Source organism: Tyto alba, unplaced genomic scaffold, assembly GCF_018691265.1.
Source record: "Tyto alba isolate M040663 unplaced genomic scaffold, T.alba_DEE_v4.0 Super-Scaffold_13, whole genome shotgun sequence".
Taxonomy (NCBI): domain Eukaryota; kingdom Metazoa; phylum Chordata; class Aves; order Strigiformes; family Tytonidae; genus Tyto; species Tyto alba.
In genome coordinates this window covers 7,618,717-7,640,796 of record NW_024881275.1, presented here as the reverse complement: position 1 = coordinate 7,640,796, position 22,080 = coordinate 7,618,717, and positions in this window count along the sequence as shown.

The window sequence follows — 22,080 nt, the reverse complement described above, 5'->3', positions numbered from 1 at the left end:
GTTGCTACTGATTTCTATGGTTCTGGCAGTATCTGGCTCCTAACACAAATACAAATGTCATAATTTTTTTCCATTCCCTCTGATGTCAATGTAAACAATCTTTTGGATGGATTTGGATATTTCTCTGCATGAGTATGTAGCCTAACTCAACAGTACTGTGTCAGTTTATGAGAAGCAGAATGGGAATTTGACAAGTTTAGTGACATTGTCCAAGCTATCTGAAACATAGAAAATGTCTTACATAATGAAAAGCATATTAGAGTTTAAAATACATTCTATATTCATTAAGTGTAGAGTAGAAACCAACTATGTCAAGACTTTAGCTAAAAATGACTATGCCAAAGTAAAAGGCATAGAAATAGTCAACATGTTTCATACAATTCACTATCTAAATCTTCTGAAGCTATTAAAATGTTTCCTGATGGTATTATCTTTTCTCTCATGAGAAAAGTCAGTTCATATAGGATCATGTACAATATTCAGAGAAGGCAAGATTCACTCTATTCTTTCCTATTCTTTTAAGAATAACCTGATGCATGTCTCCCTGAATATATATATTTATATATCTATAACTACAGATATCTATCTTTGCTCTTATCTTGCAATTGGAATTTGAATTCAGTCAACTGCATTTCCCAAAGAAATTTTGCATTCAGACACAAGTTAGCAAAAGCATTTGTTTACTGCTTACAAACCATTAATATCTTTTCACAGAGGTCTTTAAGCCCATTTTTTAACTGACTTACTGGAAATATCTTAGGAGTTACTTTTTCAGAAATAGTTCAGTCAAGCAGATGAAAATAGGTGGGTATCTATCGCATATAAAAGTTGCCCATTTTGCTTTTGCAGGTGCTGCACTTGGCATGAGAATTCAGGGGTGACTGTGCCTCATAACAAAGAGCATACTACGGGCAGTGCAGCATTTCTGTCCTTGCCTGTAGGCCTGGCTCTTAATTTTGAAGTCCAGTCACTCTATGCTCAGCTAACAACATTGCTTACCACAAAAGGTTCAGCAAAAACTACTGCTAAAATTGCTCCGTGGTCAGTTGTGTTTCCTGAAATTAATTTTCAGACTGAGTAGCTGCCTGCTGTGAGGAGGTTTATGGTAGACTGTCTCTCCTGACTGCCAGAAGTTGCCTAGGACCTTTTCATGCACAAGCAATGCATTTTAAAATATGCACTTACTTAGGCACATTATTATTCTAAATGTCTTGAAGTTATGTTCTCACTCTCTGTCACCATAGAAATGATTATACAATTAACAGTTTTTCCAAAGAAGGACTGCCTGTGTATCTGGGTACGGATACAATGGTCCTCCAAGGCATTGAAGAATTCATAGAATTACAGAATCACAGACTGGTTTGGGTTGGAAGGGACCTTAAAGCCCACCCAGTCCCACCCCCCTGCCCCGGGCAGGGCCCCCTTCCCCCAGCCCAGGGGGCTCCCAGCCCCGTCCAACCTGGCCTTGAACCCTTCCAGGGAGGGGGCAGCCACAGCTGCTCTGGGCACCCTGGGACAGCGCCTCACCCCCCGCACAGGGGAGAATTTCTGCCTTATATATAACCTAAACCTACTCTCTTTCAGGTTAAACCCATCCCCCCTCGTCCCATCCCCACACCCCCCGACCCAGAGTCGTCCCCCCCCTCTCCTGCCCCCCCTTTAAGCCCTGGGAGGCCACTCTCAGGGTCCCCCCGGAGCCTTCTCTTCTCCAGGCTGAACCCCCCCAACTCTCTCAGCCCGGCCCCCCAGGGGAGCTGCTCCAGCCCCCCCAGCATCTCCGTGGCCTCCTCTGGCCCCGCTCGAGCAGCTCCGGGTCCTTCTGCTGTTGGGGGCCCCCGAGCTGGCCCCAGCACTGCAGGGGGGTCTCCCCAGAGCGGAGCAGAGGGGGAGAATCCCCTCCCTGGCCCTGCTGCCCCCCCTGCTCTGGCTGCAGCCCAGGGCACGGGGGGGTTCTGGGCTGCCAGCGCACGGGGCTGCCTCACGGGCAGTTTTCCCCCCCCCAGTACCCCCAGCCCCTCTCCTCGGGGCTGCTCTCCAGCTGCTCCTCGAGGGCCCAGCCTGGGTTTGTGCTGGGGATTGCCCCGACCCACGGGCAGGACCTTGCCCTTGGCCTTCTTGAACCCCATGAGGTTTTCCGAGACCCCCCTCTCCAGCCTGCCCAGGCCCCTCTAGATGCCATCCCTGCCCTTCAGCGTGACCCGGCACCACACAGCTTGGTGTCGTTGGCAAACCTGCTGCATATGAGCTCAGTCCCACTGTCCATGTTGCCAACAAAGATGTTAAAGAGTACCAGTCCCAACACTGACACCTGAGGAACACCACTCGTCACTGCTTTCCACATGGACACTGAGCCGTTGACCACAACTGTTTGAGTGTGACCAAAAAAAATTGCTTGATTGCAAATAATAGACCGTGTCATCACTACCCACGCCCTAGCAGGACAGGAGCAGCCACTAACCAGGCTGACCAAACACATTTTGAAAGGAGCAAGCAAAGCTTGCTGCGGGCACGTCCTCTTCCAGCTGCAGCTTTACCAGCTGGAGAAACTGGCACCGTAGCCTGCTGCCCTGTTGCTGTTACCCCTCTGTGGGTTGTGCTTCCAGGTCTGCCAGGCAAGCTGCTTCAGAAAGTGCTGCTTAAGCCGTTTTAGTCAAAGTAAGCTATCCCCCAACTATAGCACAAACCATGTAGATGCAACACAATGCGAGCAATGCTGCTGTTTCAGCTGCAGCAGAGGACCTGTGGGCAGATGTTCTTACTGCACTCACTTATGCAATGGCATCTTAGAGCACCTACCCAGGACAAAAAAGGTATGTGGATCCCTCACACTCATATGAACTTCACCCCTTTTGGCAGCTGCACTGTTAAGCTGCGGTGCTAAGCACTTCTGCATGGTTTAGTCAATACTAAAGAACAGATATTTTACACTCAACCAGGCTGGTTTTCTGTTTTCCTTCCTTTTTTTTTTTTTTTTTTTTTTTTTATCTCTTGATTGAACAGCATGCAGCAGCACACCAGACTCATCTTTAAGGTAATTCCTATTTCACTGAATAGTAGTATACATTGTATTCACGCTCTTTAAATCTCTTTCAAGTTCAATTTTGATTTCTGCCCCACTATTATATTCCCCAGTGTTTTGTCTATAGAAATAATCTTTTATGAATCTTGGGTTCAGTGCCCAAGTTCCCTACAATTCCTATGAATTCCCTTCTCTGAGTAGTACATACGTTAAAGACACTGAAGAGAGAGCCCTTTCAAATTCAAATACATAAAAGCAAATAGGAATACAAAAACACAAAATCCAAACAGAAATGAAAACACAAATGCTTTCCATAACATGGTGGAAAGCAAATGAAAGGATAAGGTTTTTCAAAGAGGAAAGGAATTGTCTAGGAAAGTCAAAATTATACATCTGTAGAAAGGAAGATTTGCAGTGTTTTTTTCTGAAATGGGGAGAAGTATACTGAGCAAGGTCTCAAAGTTCATCAGATTCTGTGCTAATTTAAGAGTCTTCAACAGCAGATATTTTCTGTCTGTCATGCAACTGTATGTCTGTCAGCTGTCTGTTAGGTTGGGACTCTAGAGGATCCCAGATGTGTCAGTGGAATCTCAGGAGCCTAAAGCCTACCCAAACTGTCTAGGATTTTTATTTGTCTTGATTTTTTTTTTTTTTTTTTTTCTGGCAAGTTCAGCAAGGATAATGGAAAAAACTAATTAAGAGTAAAGTTTGACCTAAACTCTTTGTTACCTAAAAATTTCTTTTTCACCTTCCAGAACCCTTTTTTACAGTCTTAAACAGTCTACTTTAAAAGAAACACTTTTTTTTTCTGCTTTTCCCTGATTCTCAACAGTGGAGAAGTACTGAAATGCAGTGCCAAAGTCTTTTCTTCCAGTATTTCCATCCCATTACAAACCACAAAGTGAGGCAAATGCAGAGGGCAAGTCTCTTCTTGTAAAACTTCCAGTCCAATCTACTGAACACAGGGGTTTGGATGAGTTTGATTAAGCTTGCAAAGGTTGACTCAGTCCTTCATCCTCCACTGGTAGGTAAATTGAATCATGGGATTTATAAAGAATAAACTTTGCCAGACAAACTTGATTGCATTTTTGATGGAATTATAAAATTAGCAGATGATGGGAAAGCAGTAGATGTAATATATTTGGATTTCAGGAAAGCATTTGATACTGCCTCATGAAATCTTACTTGAAAAATTAATTCAGGTCAGCTGCAAGTAGAACACTGCCATGTGGGACGAGGAGCTCAAGCCTCATGAAAAAGGACAACGACGAGACGCAGCAGAGACTTGCCTGTGCCCCTGACCTCAGTGCTCTGAGGATATCACCTTTGGTCCTCCACGAGGAGATACAGCCACAAGGCTCAGCGTGGGCTCCTGCCGAGTCTGGCTGCGCTGCCACGGTCATACTTGATTAGGGTGGAGGACTGGGACAGAGCCTGCTGATGTGATCCAGGAACATGCGACCTGTCTGCCGCGTGGGACGGGGGCTTGGTGTCATGGTGGGAGTCACGTGCCACTTTCCTGGAAGTCAGTGATGCTGGCATCTGAGAGAGAAGAAAGCGGTTCTCCTGTTCAAAGAGTGCTGGGGGACAGGGGAGAACAAAAGCAAAACCCACCTGCCTTGTTGGGGAAAGGGTGGAGAGCCCCTGAAAGGATGATTAGCTACCAGGTAATGTAAAGGAGACAGAGATCTTTAAAGAACACAAACTATCCTAAGACTGATTTGTTCCTCTATGTCAAGGAAAAGAGACACTACACTGTTACATATAATATTCTGCTGTGATTTCACATTTCGTTCTGAAGGCATCATCCTAAGAAAAATTATTGACAAATAAAGGTAATTTTAGAGAAGGAGCAAAGCAAAACGTCCAGATGCTGATGTGATAGAATTTATGGTTTTATACATACATATTATATATATATATATATATATATATATATATATATATATATATATATATATGTAGTATAAATAGCTTGGCTAAAAGTCAACTGTGGGTGTTTGGCAAGGTACCAGCATTTAGAGGCCATAGGAAGACAAATACAAATGGCCTTTACCAGTCAATTCAGGGATACTGCATCTGACTTCAGTAGGGGCTTCATGAGGGAAAGATGGATCATTGGGGTTTATACAGAATAGCTGGCTGTGGAGAAAATGGTCTAACTAGGCAAACTGGGCTGAAATCAATAAAAGAAATTAGATGAAATAAAGGGAAAACTCCTAACAGTGAATGTCCTACAATGTTCTCAAAGGAAGTGGTAAATAGCTCATCCATCAGAACATTTACATCTAAACTGGGTTTTTTTCAAGTGGATTCCCCTGGCCACTGCCAATTCCTTGAAAGCTCACAGGAGTCTCGGTGGGGATTGGTTACACCTCAGCAGAAGACAAGCCCTTATCCACCCAGTAGAAAAATATTTCTTCTGGCTATCTGCCATGTAGAAACCAGATCTTAGCATTCATTTCAGTTCTTTCTTTACGCTTCTCAAATGCCGTCTCTCCTTTCCCACTCATTCTGCATGCCTTTGCCTTCATTGGTTAGGGCCAGGTCTGCAGTTGCAGAAGAGCTTGGTTTGTGCTGTGCTCCACAGAACCTCTTCCCAGCAGCATTGATCCCTGTCAGTTTCACTTTGCAGGAAGCACTACTGAAAGTGTTTCTGCATTGAAGCATTCTGCAGGTTTTGACTGTTCAAAGGAGGTTAACTCTATCACCTAGTCAGGGCATATTTGGTCATGCAAGCTACCAATTTGTTTATCTCTGTTCAATGGTTAATCTTTTTTTAAATACTGGAAGCTTAAATCTAAAAATCCACTGCTTTCCTAAGACCATTTAAGTCAACTTTCAAAGGCAGTCTTTTATTGCTGGGTTATAAACCCCTTTACAGAAGGAAAGCTTTAAGTCTGAATATTAAAGTGTTTAAAGTTCCTTTTTGGACTGTGAACCTATTATTAAAGCAGGATGGAAACTAGTTTGCAGTCTGCCTTTTACACAGAGCATCCATACTGCCAGAGTCCAAAATGAAGTCACTTTTTTGGATTAGGCACCAACCACAGAAGGCTTAGAAATGCCACTTGTAATTAAAAACATTGTGCCTGGATCCTTCTGTCTTTATCGAGGTTAAATGGCCACTGAAAGCAATACAAGTTGAGACTGAAGAACAACAGCAAGCTCATGTCCTCTATTTTCTAATATATTTAACTGTTTATGGATGCTAGGAAAGCTTTGTACATCTTGTACGTTTCAACAGTAAAATGGATGCAATTTCCTCTGACTTTGATAGTGATTGTAATAACAGTTAGTGCTCTGTGAGGCCAAGCAGAGCCACCTTTCCTTGTCCCCTTCGCCATGCCATATGAGATTGACTGTCAACCCTTCAGCATGGTCAAATGTGTGAGCTGTTGTTGCATCTTTCGTTGTTTTTTCAGCTTTATCTGTTGTATTTCCACTAATGCCTTGTCTACTTTATGGATCAGAGACTTTTATCTAGCCGTCTGGAAGAGCTTAGCACAATGCAACCCTGATCCTGCCTGAGCTATCACAATATCAATACTAACTGCACAGCATTTTAATTCTTAAAAATGTTAAGTAAACTAGACGGGCTCGATTCAGTAAAGGATGTATGCAGGTATCTGAAAAAGGGCTTGGTTGGAACTTAAGTGCTCAGCAGAATATAGGGGTCTAAAATATGACCCTTCCAGCTGCCAGCAGCTGTGGGCTCATAGGCCAATTCCTTTCTGGCTCAATATTTTGTCAGGCACCACACAACCCAGTTTGACATCTCCTGCATTAACTTCCACTGCACTATGGAAACTACATGTCTTTCTGTTCAGGTTCCCTTCACTGCCCCCAGTAAATATTCTCACGACACCTTACATAGGATCAGACCCTTCCAATAATACAGCTCTAGCCATATTTTTTCAACGTACCACAGGGACAGAAGAGACTCGGCTAGCTGGAAGATAGACCCAGCTCCCCACCTCCCCAGAAACATATGCCAGATTCCTGGAGGATTATGTAGAAAAGGTGGATATGACCCTGCAGACTGGTGATCAGGGCATTTACTTTACTCCCAAGACACTTTCTTCAGCTTGCTATCTTAGACCATCATCAGACAAGAAGTAAGAACAGTTTTCTGGGCACAGTTTAAAACTCAGAAGTTCCCCAGATTGTTGACTGCAATGTCAAGGTATCTCCCCAGTCAACAACTTGGCTGCCATCTAGGCCTCCATGCTTCTCTCAACAGCCCCTGGGCTTACAGCCAGTCCTAGGCTCCCCTCCTGGGGTGGAGCTTAAAAGCCACACATCTTTTTTTGCCCCTGGCACAAATAGTCTCAGTATCAGTGAATTCTTTGTCAACCACATCTTTTTAGATGGATCCCCATTTCGCCATAAATCTTCTGTGCCCAAGTTTAGATTCTTTCTGACAAGGACTCCCAAATGTGCTGAATTTGGCATGAAGTTATTTTGTGCACTTAGCAGACCACAAAGCAGAGGAAAAATGCCAACAGCTCATTAACCCTTGTATCCCCCTCCTTTTAACTATATTCATTATGTCATTTACCAATGCAGTAGAAATACTGCAGCTGACTGTCAGGAAAGACTGGAAGGCCAAGTATAGCATCCACGCATCCAGTCCCAGAGCTGCTCCAGTGAATAGTAACATGGAAATCATCCACTGGGATGCAGTTGTTTCTCCACCACACTAATCTATCATGATCCTCAGTTGAACACCAACCTTTAATTTTTATATTTTTTCTTAAACGCGTCCATAAATCTGGTTGTTACACTCCTCATCAAGTTATCCAGGTGCCATATTTCTAGGTAGTTTACAAGATCCCAACCTACAAACAGGAGTAAAGTTGTGGGTAGAAAACTACTAGTGATTTGTGATCCGGTGCTGGTCAGAGCATTTTGCAGATCATCTTCAGTTTCTGTCACCAATGGCAATGTCTTCAGAAATATTACAGCCTGCAACATGGATGGAAGGCCTATGAATAGTACTAATATTGTATAATTTAATTCCGGTTTTGTCAATGAATCAGCAGTATTCGGAGAGCTGTAAATCCTTGTAATTCTTGCTCTCTGCCTGCTGACAATGCAGGATGGTGTGCTGAGTGTCCGTGCCGTGCTCTGAAGGGGCGGTTCTGTGGACACTGTTGAGCCAGTGCTCTGATGAAAGGCCTCTGGATCGCTGCCATCAGACCCAGGGTCAAGAAATATTCATTGGTGAAGTAAAATCTAAGGTAATGTTACACGGTGTGCGCTTAAGAACTCTGCATAGTGTGTGTGGGTGTGTTACACTAGCTAGCAGCATAACAAAACAAATGCCCAATTCCCCCAAAGGTACAGCAAGGCAGCCAGTTCTTAGTTTTGTTTTGTTTGCATGAAAATAGCATGTATATCTCAGTCAAAAGTACAGGCTTTTTAGTATATTTTAACTGAATGTGAAAGTTTCTCTGTTCCCTTTTGGGTGCTGGAATGCAGGGATGGAGACAAGGAAAACACTAAAAGCAAGGGGGGTAACTGGGGCCCTGTTGTCTGCAGATAGGTAGGGCAAAAATCACAAAGGAAATCTGTTATTATCTGGCTCAGTTAATAAAAACTGAATATATTTGACACATTTAACGGTTTAAATATCTCTTAAAATGTTTTACTGGCAAAATTTTAAGGCCATAGATATTTCTGCACTGAGCCATGGAACTGTGGAGCTGTATCACGATGTTTTGCGCACAGAAAATGTCAAGAAAGGCAAAAAGGGCAGCTTTAGGTAAGGGAAACAATGGGGAAACCCCTGCATATGTTGATACTTCTTCATCCATGCACTTACAGCTGCAAACACACACATACACTCTTTGTGCAAAGCTGTTTTGTGCTGGAGGAGTAGAATAGGATGGAACTAGGAGCAGAACAGACTGAATGCAGCAGCTGTAAGAGGACAGTAAGAGGAAAGCACTGAAAGCCAAGGACACCGTCGGGTACAAAGTTGAGATAGGAGATGCTACAATAAGCACATGAAAGTGGAAGAAGGATGATTGTGTGCTTGGATGGGAGAGATGGCAAGGCTGCTGTGCTCTAAGGCATGCGTTGAACTTTAGTATTACGTTCCCCACACAATTCTTCCCAAGAAGGTAACCAAAGGTGACACCAGCAGCCAGCACATACAGTCAAGGGGAAGAACTATCAGAATTTCTCTTCCCACAACTATTAATGTGCAACCAAACACTTCACTTCTCAATGGGATAGATGTAGTGTGTGTGGCATTGTCACAGGTCTAAAGACTGAAGTCACACGGTTACAGATGTTTAACATCATCAAGCAGGAACTTCAATGAAACCATGCTGCTCTGCACCCTGTTCCCAGAAATGGTTTGAAAAACAAATTGAGACTCACTGATAAATTATGGCCCATATCCTGCTACAAACATCACCTTGGCATTTTAAATGCATGATAGAAAACTGTCCTAAATGATCATTGACCTTCAAACAGAAGGGGGAAGAAAGCCAGAGCCAACTTGACAATGTCTTCTCTGAAGCAAAAAATCTATATTTAACTGGATTCTCATGAAGGATCACGTGTGCCACAGGAGGATAAATTTGGAGCATTCTCAGTTTCAGAGTGAATATTTTATATAAACACACTAAACAGTATACGGAAAATACAGTGCTCTCCACAACAGTAACGCTCAGTGAGCTAAAAAACCAGACTGGGCCAGATCTTAGTTATAATTCCCAATGCAACCTATTCTTGAGTATAAAGTCTCCGGAGAGATACCTTACATAACAGGAAATTGTGGATAATCACAAAAAATACATCAAAGCCATTTCAGATATTTCTAACACAACAAGTATATGCTAAATGTTAGGGAGAAAAAATGAGCACATTAGCATTTCGTTTTTTATTTTGTATGGGCTGGAATATTTCTTCCACAAGCAGGGCTTATAAATTTGCTAGGGCGTGGAGTTGTGACCAGTCTGCTGTGTGTTATATTCAGACTGTATGATCTCAACAGGAGAGCACAGAAAGGGAACAGACATAGCGGATCAGAAGCAGTCAGGGAACATTAACTGCATACATGCATAATTACTACTACAGTGACCTGATGGAAATTTTGCAAGGATTTCAAAATACTACTGTGCACTAGAAACGTGAAGAGTGCAACCTTTCTCAAGCCCTTTTGTGTTTTTATATACATGCTAACAAAGAGAAATTACAAATAATATTATAAACAGATATTAATTCATAACAGTCTCTCAAATTTCAGCAGGGATTTTTGAGAGAGAGTAACGGAGTGCTTTGAAAATGGTAGAAGACTGCAGTGATACATGAAATCAAATTGGATATTATATCAACATAGCCCATACAGGAATAACTATAAAAATAACAAAATGCAAGAGCAAGGGACTCTTGCTAACATAGCCTTCACAGACTGTGTTGTGGATCCATCTCTCTCTCTCTCTCTGTGTGTTTGTTGATTTTCTATGTTATGGAAGCATTATCATAACTTAAAGGCGGAAAAAGAAAAATTCAAATTTATCACACAGGTTTTTTTCAACACTGTACAATGGTGTTGAACACTGTGCACTAATTTAGAGCACTAGGTCAGAGTTGGGGACTGTAGATTATGGAGTTTTAAAATATGCTGAAATTAATGAAACACAATCCACCGATCCATGGTTTTATATCAGCCTGTCTCAGTCTAAGGTCAAACTAGAAAAGTTTTCTGACAAGAGCTATATGTCTGACTCTCTTTTTGCTTTGCTGCTGACTTAGCTGGTTAGCTAAATAAGTATAATGTAACCCATAAAATCCTCCAAAAGAAAGAAAGAAAAATCTACAAATTTAGGTTAAAAACAAAAGTTATGGTAACGTAAGTGTCTCTAAGTTTTGCAATAATCCTCCAGTACTTTTGCATCCCAAAAGGCTCCAGATGTGACCAGCCACTGCAAAATGGCAAGTTGTTTATCAGCATTCTACATTGCAAACTGGCACCTGTAATTTCACTCTCACTTTGCATCAGCAGAATTAAGATATCCAGAAAAACCCTACTAAGACAGGTTTCTGCGTATTAATGTGTAAACATTTATAGTAAAATGCCCTGTCTGTCACCCTCAAGGTGAGCTGTACAGCACCCGAATCTTCCTCCTGCTCAGCCGCGCGAATGCAGCAAGATCCAAGCGTTTCTCTCTGCTGGGTGTTAAGGGTAGCTGTATCAAGCAAAAGAGAGAAAATGAATATAAACCAGTTAGTGACAGCACTGTTATTAAACACTTGATTTTCCCCCCGTCTTTCCACAAACTGCCTTTTTAAGCTGTGAGGACCACAGGCAGCAGAGTGATGGGGCTTGCCGCTGCCCACCCATGGGCATGCTAGCACAGCACCCCTACTATATGTATATATATATATATATATATACACACACACACATATACATATATACGTGTGTGTGTGTGTGTGTGTGTGCTGACCAGATCCCACAAACTTCACTTGTGCCAATAATGTCTTCTGATGCAGCGATCACTTTGAAGAGATAATGGGGTCCTAAGCACTTGCAATCACTGACAGATTGGGTGGGGGAAGGTATGGGGAGCCTGAACACTTGAGCAGAATTTGAAAATTGCCTAGTTTTGATCGTGCTCCCCTCCTGGTCTGGTCTATTTGCGGCTTCATTTTGTTTTGGGGAGGAAAGCTTCCTCCTGATTACTTCTTTCTAAAAATGAGTGCCACCTTCTTATTTTTTACAGGTGATGAATTCTGTTGTTCATAAAAACGACAAAATCAACTATGCTACACTCAAGGGGCAGACATATTTTCAGAAAGTCACCTCCTTATTTGTGACAAGCACCTGCCAATTAACATGCTTAAAAATACCACTAGAGTTATGTAAGAACTTTAAAAATTCTTCTACTTCTTGACTTTGTAGCACTTCACCTATTGCTAAAAGTAATCAAGCTTCAATATGCTTTAAAATAAAATCAAATCCAAACAGTCCTAATTTAATACAAGCAAGAAATTATTAACTTCTTCCTCTTGTGCATAATTATTCAAACCTGACCCTATGACATGCAGCCTGATCTTGCACTAATGATCTTGCTGCAACTACAGCTCTGTGTCTCTGGTGAAGTGCTCCCCAACCATGATACTGGTGTTACTGGCCACACTATCATTCTCCATTAATGATATACAATATATGTGACACTGTTTACAATTTATTGGCATTTGTACAGCAATGGCTGAACGAACTCAAGACTCAGCATATCGAATCAGCTGCCCAGGGTCATTCTGATCTCCCATCATTTTTCTTTTTAATTTTTTAAAGAGAAGATTATATGGAAATTACTCTTCTGGAGCAAGTTCTGGCAAATACCTTCTTTGGCGATAGGTTTTGAGGTGAGAGAATGATTTTGGGTAATGTGGGCCTCCACTAGGAGTTACACATACATCTGAGCTACAAAGAGTATAAGGGCAGAGTAAATGTACTTCTTATGGCACTTCCCAGTTTGTGCTGTAAAATGCATTTAAACACAGTTGGATCTGTGTAATATAAATATTAAGTCCTTCGTAGCTACTGTTTAATATACAGTGTGTTAGAAGCAATAAAGGTTTTCTGGCTTAAATGTATAGAAGATACTGAAAGTGATAAATGGTATTTTTGTTTTCAGGAACTGATTCAGGCCACTGAAGTTAATGAGAATTTTTCTTCTGTGAGCTTTGGATCAGGATTTAAGACTAAGATACCCAAATAAAAAAAAAATAAATTAAAAAAATAACCACCCACACACACCTTCTCATTCACCACCCATTTAGAGATTTTTAGGACTGGACCTCTGGTGCAGGAGGACCTATTTTTGTACTACAGGTGCTCCAGGAAAGTGCTAAGAGCTGGTGAGCATTTATTCTTTCCGTAGTCTTGCAACTTCAGTAAAACCAAATATATTTAGACTGATGACTTGATTCTCTCATCAGAAAGATATGTGAGTAAGAATTGTTGTCTATCTTGTAAAAACAGCACTACACTTGTACATGCATGTGTAGAACTGTTAAAGATTTTACAAGATACATGGGAATGTGTGCCTGCTTATCTAAGGAAAGAACTGAGCTCAACATTAAAAAAAAATCCACCCTCTAGCTGAAACCTTGCCTGCCAAGTTTTAGCTGTGTGTTCTCTGTTTGAGGCACATACTCCCACATCCTGCACTGAGAGGTGAATACACTCTTTAATTTAGAGTGAGGATTTAGGAGCAAATTCTACTTTCATTTACATCATTAAAATCCTAATGAGGCTGTAAATCAGGGTAAGAATATGGTTGAGGTCGATAGGGTTGGATGGATTTAAATGACTGTAAAATTTGTCCATTTTAGGTGGAAATATAAACCAGACTAGCCAATGTAGAGCACTGAAACAAATATAAATGCTGAAAGAAAAATATTTCACATTCTGATTAGGATCTGAACAGAGTAAGAACAGACCTGAGTTTTTGATCTGAATGGTTTGCTTCTTCCTGAAAAGAGATAATAATACAAATTTTTACTGTTCTTACAGTAAATGATGAATAACAAATATGTTAACCTTCCCCAAAAATAATTTACAAAGGTTTGAAGTTCAATTTTTTTGCTGAAATATACTTGATAGGGTAATAATTAGAACTACATTTGTATACGTCAGAGTTTTCAATTTTCTTTAAACTATTAACAGTACCAACACAATTATATTTCCCATTATTTCCTTTTTGTAAGTAGGCTGCAATATTTCAAATATTATATAATGTGGAATGATCTGGCAATATATATGTATTATATTCACTGGGAATTTTGGTTATGCATGGACAGCAAATTTGTTCTTGAATTTGAAACTGAAGTATGCTTAAAGATGACAAAATGCAATCAGAATTTCCTCTTTATTCTGTATTATTTCTGGCGGGAAAATAAATAAATAAATAAACAAAAAACAAAAAGCACAAAAAAAAACCTGAAAAAACACACAGACCTGCAGTTGGTAGCATATTCTACATATGTAGCTGTTACTTAACAGTTTTGTAGGTAATGCATCTCTAGGATGGTGTTGTGCACCCAAGCAGCTGCCATTTCATGAGCTGATGTTAATAAGACATGTCCCAGACAGGGTTGGCGGTAGTCCATCTCTTTTTTTCAGTCTTTCTCTCTTTCCTTGGCTTGCTTTTATTTTGTGATTAGCAGTTTTCCATTCTATTTGAAGTATTAAATAATGTTGTTCTAGAGTGTTTCAGTACAAGAAAGCATAATTCAGAAGCTGAAAAATGTAGCCCATCCTATATGACCTGTCCAGGCCACTGGTTTAAATGGAAGCCTCCACCAAGCACAGCTTATGGAATCAGCTTCCCAGCTGACCTGCGGCCAACTTGGTTTTGTATTCCTTAAAAAGACATGCAGTATTTCCCAGGAAATACAAGAAAATAAAATGAGTCACTAGAACAGTAGTTGTTTTTATTAAAACACATAGTAATGTTATCATACATAAACTTTAATATTACCATTCTAGAGCAAAATTATTCCTGATAATGAGTAGAAGCATAATTCCAAAGACCATTTTGTCTTACAAATAATATTAATATGAGCTGATGCAAGTGGTGAGATTGCCTAATACAATTTTGCTGACACAAGACATGTAATGAGAATCTGTGGAATATGGCATATAAACTCATTGTCTTGTGAGCAAAGCTCATGTCTTCAAACTGCAAAGCAGCAAATCTGTGACTTAAGTGTGAAGCTCTTTCCTTACAGGCAGCATTAATTCCATATACCACCAATGTTAATTATGTTTATATTAGAGAGACACAAACATGATTACTGTTTTTTTTTTTTTTTTCTAAAATATGAAGGGAGAGGTTTTAAAAAACAAGACAAAATTCAATATAAGATTTCAAACCTGCAAGAGAATTTGTAGATAAGAATTACATTTAAACAGACTTGAAAATTTAAATTATTAGAAATTTTCTCCTCTATGTGTCATGATCCCAGTTCAAAATTCTCTATTTTCTTTGAAAACTCTCCAGATCTACTTTCCTGTGTCCTTTGATCTACCTCACAATATCACAACACATCCCAACACTTGAAATACAGGCTTTAAGACTGGCTTATGCAAAGGGAAGCATCTAAGGGAATGAAATGGTTTTAGGACTTATACTACATTGTTGAAAGTGCTTAATAACTAAAATTCTTGAGAGTCAAGTAGGTGATCTGCAATGCCCTCTTTACAGTTGCTATTTAACCCAGGAGTTAGAAGTTCCTAACTAAATATAAAACCATGTATGCATAGACATACTTCCTGATTTAATGATGGCATAATAAAACATACATAAAAAACAGTAAAGCTTATAATTAGATTTCTAGTTAAAACATTCACATTTGTCAGTCTAAAATGCATTATCCATTACATTTTTGAAATATTTGCTTAAAATGTGCTGTTTCTATAAACAATCCTAACGGTAAACCTATTAGCTAAAATATTCACAGAAAGTAAATAAAAGGAGCATGAACACAGCCAAATCAAATTCAACTTTATGTCTTAGTAAACACTTGTGGAAGCTTTTTTAAAAACATGTTTCCTGCTTTATCTCAGTCCCACTGTGATAGGCATCGAATCTTTCAAAACTCCTAAATACTGTTCTTTACAGAATTACAAAATATATAAATATACATTTGCTCCCAAACAACAACAAAAGAACTTTTATAAAAATAAAACAATGTAAGGCAGCAAAGTCAAGCATTCAACAGCCAGGAAGAGCTGGCATGACTCTTGCAAGTAAAACCTTAGTTACTACCCATATGCATGCTGATGCAATCTTGCAGAACATGTATTTAGACTACTTTCCTTGAAAGATAACCTGCTAATTTAGCACATAGAATAGATTTACAAGCTAATGAATATTTATTCAACTTCATTTTTCAATATAAGACCACAGCCTTATGTATAGTACACTACACTTTTTTGACCCTGTTGTGGAAACAACTATTAATTTTCTTCTAGATTTGCCTACAATTTTCATGTGTTTATAACATCTGGAGGCACAAAAGTATTAATCAGTTCATTTTCAGAACAACTATGAAAATATCAAGAATGCAAACTGAGGTAAAGAGAAATTAAATATGAACACATTTTGGTGCCCAATTTGATAATGTCCATGTTCTTTCTTCTGACCAATTAGCATTTTTATAAGTCTGTATGTTAATTTTCATTAAGAGCTTAAACCCTGTCTAGCTGCCCCATTGGTACCTGAATCCAAACCATGTATTTTCAACCCCTGCCCCTTTTTGGCTGCTTCCTATGCTAGAGATGTCCAAAGTACAGAAAGATGCATAAATTTTCCTTTTTAAGGTTATCTAAGCTGGTCTGTTTCGGGACATACCTGGAAACACACGTCAACACAGGCAATTTGGCTATCACAGCCCTGTCAAGACCTGAAGTATAAACATCCCTTCACGTTACCTCACTTACATATTTGGCATATTAGAAATCAAAATGGCTGGCTAAACCTGCAGACAGAATCTCAGGAAGGTGTTCTTAATCACCAATCTGCCATTTTCTAAAAGTGTATGGAAGACGCTGGAGACACTGTAGTAATGCAGGCTGGGGTTTGACACACAAAAAACTTCACATGAACAGTGCCATTTGATGCTGAAATATCACAATATTCAAAGACTTTGATGTCTGAGGGATGACACCTCTAATAGCAGATTGCCTCCTAGTGCCACGCTAAGGTAATGACTGAGAAGGCAAACACCAAAACACCAATACCAACACAGATATTTTCTTGTGAGTCCCACATTTAATTAATGAATAAATTTCTTATTAGGAAATTCAATGCCTCATTTTATCATTGGGTCATCATTTTCAAATAAAGAGTAAAAATAATTTTAAATCCACTTTAAAAAAAAATCAAAAAGACCATTTCATCCACTCTCAAAAAGTTTGTTTCTGGTTTCTATCGTGAGTTAGAGAAGCAATTTCTTTTAAGGAGCTTGTACCAGGGACATTCTGCATATTTTTTTCTACTTAAACTTTATTTTAGCTCACTCCACCATTTATTTTATCCTTTCATGTAATAAACCTTTACTGTCTCTTTACATATGTCATATATATGAGAAAAAAAAAAAAAGAAAATAAAAGAAAAAAGAAGAGAACAAATAAATAAAATAAGATAACAGAGAAGAAAAGAAAAGAAAAGAAAAGAAAAGAAAAGAAAAGAAAAGAAAAGAAAAGAAAAGAAAAGAAAAGAAAAGAAAAGAAAAGAAAAGAAAAGAAAAGAAAAGAAAAGAAAAGAAAAGAAAAGAAAAGAAAAGAAAAGAAAAGAAAAGAAAAGAAAAGAAAAGAAAAGAAAAGAAAAGAAAAGAAAAGAAAAGAAAAGAAAAGAAAAGAAAAGAAAAGAAAAGAAAAGAAAAGAAAAGAAAAAAGATTTGTCCCAGGTCCTTTTCTTTTTCTTTTGAGGATGTTTTTTGGAACCATAAATCCTCCATCTTCTTTTCAGAAATGACATACATAATCTATACTTCTCTGTGCTTGCTTGGCAGAAGTAAAACAATTTTTTATCTCCCACCCTTCAGATCTTTCAGTAAGAATAGTCAAGTGAATTTCACACCTCACACAATTGCAAAGGAATTACAGGCACATTGAGAACACTTGACTCAGTTTGCTTTCAGGATAATGTATTTTTGGTAAGAAGTAAAATTTACAGTATATAAAACATATCTTCGCAAATGAAATTTAGCAGCATAAGGAAACATATATATTCCACTTTAAACATACATTTGAGAAAACAGAAGAGAATGCCCAATGTAGTATCTAGCAGCCTTAGACAAAGGAGACAGAATTGCTTCCTTCTACATGGCTGAATGTGTTGTGCAGGGATCAAATGCGAATATATGCACAGATCAAAGGGGGCAAAATGCAAGTCATAATCCATCCAACACTCACCTCAGTTTACACAAAGATCCCCATGATGTGGTGCAGACTTATCTGCACCACTCCACTTGCCAGCTGTAAAGAGAAAAGCACCATAAGTTAAAAACATCAAAGTATGCTTTTGTGGTGCCCCAGATTACATAGCCTACTGTGGAAACTGCAGAGGCCTCGTAATGGAGCCTGTTCTGCTCATGGAGAAGGAGCATGCAGCTCTCCTGTGCAAGAGAGGAGGAAGGAGCCCCGGGGAAAAAAAAGAGGCAGGAATGTTATATATTTTAAAACTAACTGAACTAACTTGCAGGAATTACTCAGATAGCTTCTTTCATTCTAACTGTTCGTGTATCAGGATTGCTTTTAAGATCTTTTAGAAGTGGTGCAGCACTACTGCTTGCACAAACAGCAGTGAAAAAGTCTTAGGACGAATGCCACAAATAAAGTACCACTTTTACTATTAGTGAAATTCCATTTTGGTCAGATATTTAACAGATTGAATCGCTTCAGCTCAGAAGCCTGATATGACACAAGAAACGATGGGAACCCTGAGTATCCGTGGGAATTAATGTTTATCTTTGGAAGGTCAAAATCTATCACCGTTTCGGTTTTCAACTGAACATTGGGAAAGAGTTCGCAAGGTTCAGCTCTTTAAAAAACCTGTAATAAAACTGTCTAGAACAAAAACTTTGACTTGCTCCCACAGGATTCATTATTTCCCAAATAAATGCAATGCGGCATTTCAATATGCTTATATTGGGATGTCACCAGTTTTGGTTATGTATTTGAAATATAATAGTATTCAATAGTAGTTCATGGCAGAGTACTTTTTAAAATGTAGTATAGTGACAGCATTCAGACATATTACATACTTCATCTGAATAAGTTTATGATTCACCTGCCTTACAAAAATTGTATTTTACTGTCATTATCAAAATTATATTATTTAAGTACTGTACAATTTTAATACCAAATTATCTTTTCACAGAAAAAAAATCTATGTTGCCAATTACAGCGTATTAAAATCCCAAACACCATTTTCATATTACATTAAAAACATTTTTTGTGCACTGTTTTTTCACTGTAGCGTTACCATTTTATCAGCTATAACCTCACAGTTGAAATTTACAAAGCTGGTCTGAGTTGGAAAGTATACACAGGAGATATTGATATTGGGATCTGTTTCACTAAATATACATGTTAATCATCTGTGTTTTATTATGCTTATCTTTCTATGGATTTTTGGCTAATTTTCCAGGTCCAGAATATTAACTGGGTTTTTAGTATGCACGGATTAGATTATTATATTAGGATTAGAATGGCTAAATGGGTGAAACTGCAGAAATGCAGTAACAAACTCTTGTCTGTGGAGTTGTAAATAGTTTCCAGCAGACATGTTACTGCTTACTCTGCTGAGGCTCAATGCAGCAAAAAGCACCAGGACTAGAGGTGGATTGCTTTGTTTGCTTGAATTCAGAGGTGGCTTTTATCATGATTTATATCATGCTGATTACAAAATCAAATACTTTCCAAACATGTCTGAATTCAGCCAGACATTTTTTTAGTATATGACACAAAAGCGTGTAGCTACAACAAATAATAGATATACACATAATGCAATAATGTGACTGTCTAATTTCACATTAGAAATGTCTCAATATCCAAGCTGATGCTGTTTCTGAACAAGCTACTGTTGCCCTTCTCATACAGGATATCCAAGCTTGAGGAGTGAATTTCCTCCCCATTCTCATTCATGGCTGTTCTGTAAACAAGCTAAAACAGTGCCTGGACTCATGACAAGCATTTTTCCTTGTCTGCTGATTTTTTGTCTAATTTGTTTTATTGAAAAAGCTGCACCATCAGTGCATGGTGGAAGAAGAATCAGGTTAAATACCAGGAGATGAGGTGGAAAAGACACAGTAGAAGAGGCATTACAAGACTGGTCTCTTTGAAATAGGCAACTGAGGGTATGTCCCCGTTAGTGAGTGCAATAAAGATCTACAGAGCAGCAGTGTCGGTGCCGTGGACCTGATGTCCACACCGTATTTTTGGGGGGGCTTCACTTAAGACTAAGTCAAGTCTGGTCCCACGGACAGTATGCTGTATTGAAACAAACTGGATGGGCTCTTAAGATGCATCTTTTGATTCAGCTTTACCTGAAAGAAAACTGATTTTCACGCTTCATGATGCAAACAAAAGAACGGTATGTTAGGATAATTGGGAGATCCACTTGAAAAGCAAACTGGTCTAAACTAAAAGCAGTATTGCAGATGGGCTCCTCGGGTCATTCTTTACCATACATTTCTACATCTCAATTATCTGTGCTTCCTCATACCTGAAAAGGAGAGATGGGCTGGAATAAAGAAGCACACTTCTTCAGTCAGTGAATAAATGCCTCTCAGATATGCTGAATTTCAGACCAGTGTTCCTGAACAATTCTGTAGCTGCACAAACATCTGAGTGTTTTGATTTATCTTATTAAAGAAATAGGTCTGAACAGTAACCTGAGAGCTGGACCTCCATTTGCTGTAAACCAGAATAACATTAGAGTGGGTAGGGCAAATAAGGACAATGGCAAAGAACGCAAAGCATGCAATAATGTTTTACATTTTTAATCTTAATGTATGTGATGTCTAGGTAGTTACTGAAAAATGGATCTAACTAATAGCAAAGGGAATACACATGTAAATCCACAGTGATTAATTACTAGGACGTGATAAAATACTGGAGAAATACAACATGTAGAGAAAAAGTGGTTTACCACAGCTGTTTGGGTATAGCTGATATCCCTAACTGGAAAAATCGTGTCCTCACTAAGGAGTCCCATGTATCTATGCTGGAGGAATTCATATTGTTTCTTCAGAACAGAGTAGGGAAGCACATGGTACCAGAGATGGGAGCATATTTTGGAGCATTTGTTATGTACTGGGTAATGTCCATACACTCTTATTTTTAGTTGGTATTATTTAATTATTATCATTAGTGTTGCTGTACTACCATAAAACCTCCATCGTTCAGTGCCCATTGCTGTGCAAACACGGACAAAAAGAGGGCTCTTGTTCCAAGAACTTTAAAAATGAGCAAAGGTACAACTACTCATGACACCTGACCAGAGGCTTTTGGGCTCGGTGTTGCTTTATGCTGACATGCTACAATCTTTTAGCCCATCAGCCGCAGGTACCATCATAACCAGTTTGCCTTGGTAGTGTCCCGTGTCTTGGTACTCTTTGGACCAGTGACAAGATGGTGGTGAAGGGACTCTGCATACTCTTGTCTGGCACATCACAGACTGAAAGAAGATAACAACGAGATTCCACTACCAGAGTTTAAACTTTTAAGCTAATAGAATTAGAAGTATGAGAAAATTTATTTGCATGAAGACCACGAGAGATACACGATGTCTTAATTCTAAATAAAATCCAAGATTTTAATTCAATTCTTTAGGAAATTACCATTTTTAGTATGTATAAGAAGTATTTAACTTCTGGTAATTTAGGCGACATTACAATTCAACCATTCAGAAAGGCCAAATTATACATAATAAATGATTGTTGAGAAAGAGGTATCACGTTATCTGTCTTGTCCACAGCAAATTATAAAGCTATTCTAAACCACAAATGTTCAGTTCTTAATCAAAGAAACTACTTACAATAATTTTACTACAGATTTTTATATAGCTGTGAGGATGTACGTCTGATGGAAAGATGATAAAATGTTTTTATAAGATCAAATGTTATTTAAAAATTCATACTGCTGTATGTCTTGAAATTGTACTGGAAAATCTTTTCATTTTTCTCTCCTCTTCAGTATTGCTATAGACTCAGTACTGTGGTCTTTACAAGCAAAAATACCATGCATGGCTTGCCTATATGGTGACATCATGGGGGGGCATTACAGCAGCCTCCAAATAGCAGAGACGACAGTGAGATCCTGCTTCCTTAACCAAAGTCAGTACGAGTTTTGCATGAGTAAGGAGGTTAGGATTGGGTCCCTGAAAAAAAGAAGATAATGAGACATAACTAGGAATAATGGGGTGCTATGAAGACATGGCAAATGTAGGTTGAATATCATTAAAATCTTCCTGACAGTGAGCTCTATTATACCAGGGAATAATCTCATTGAGTTCAATGGGAGA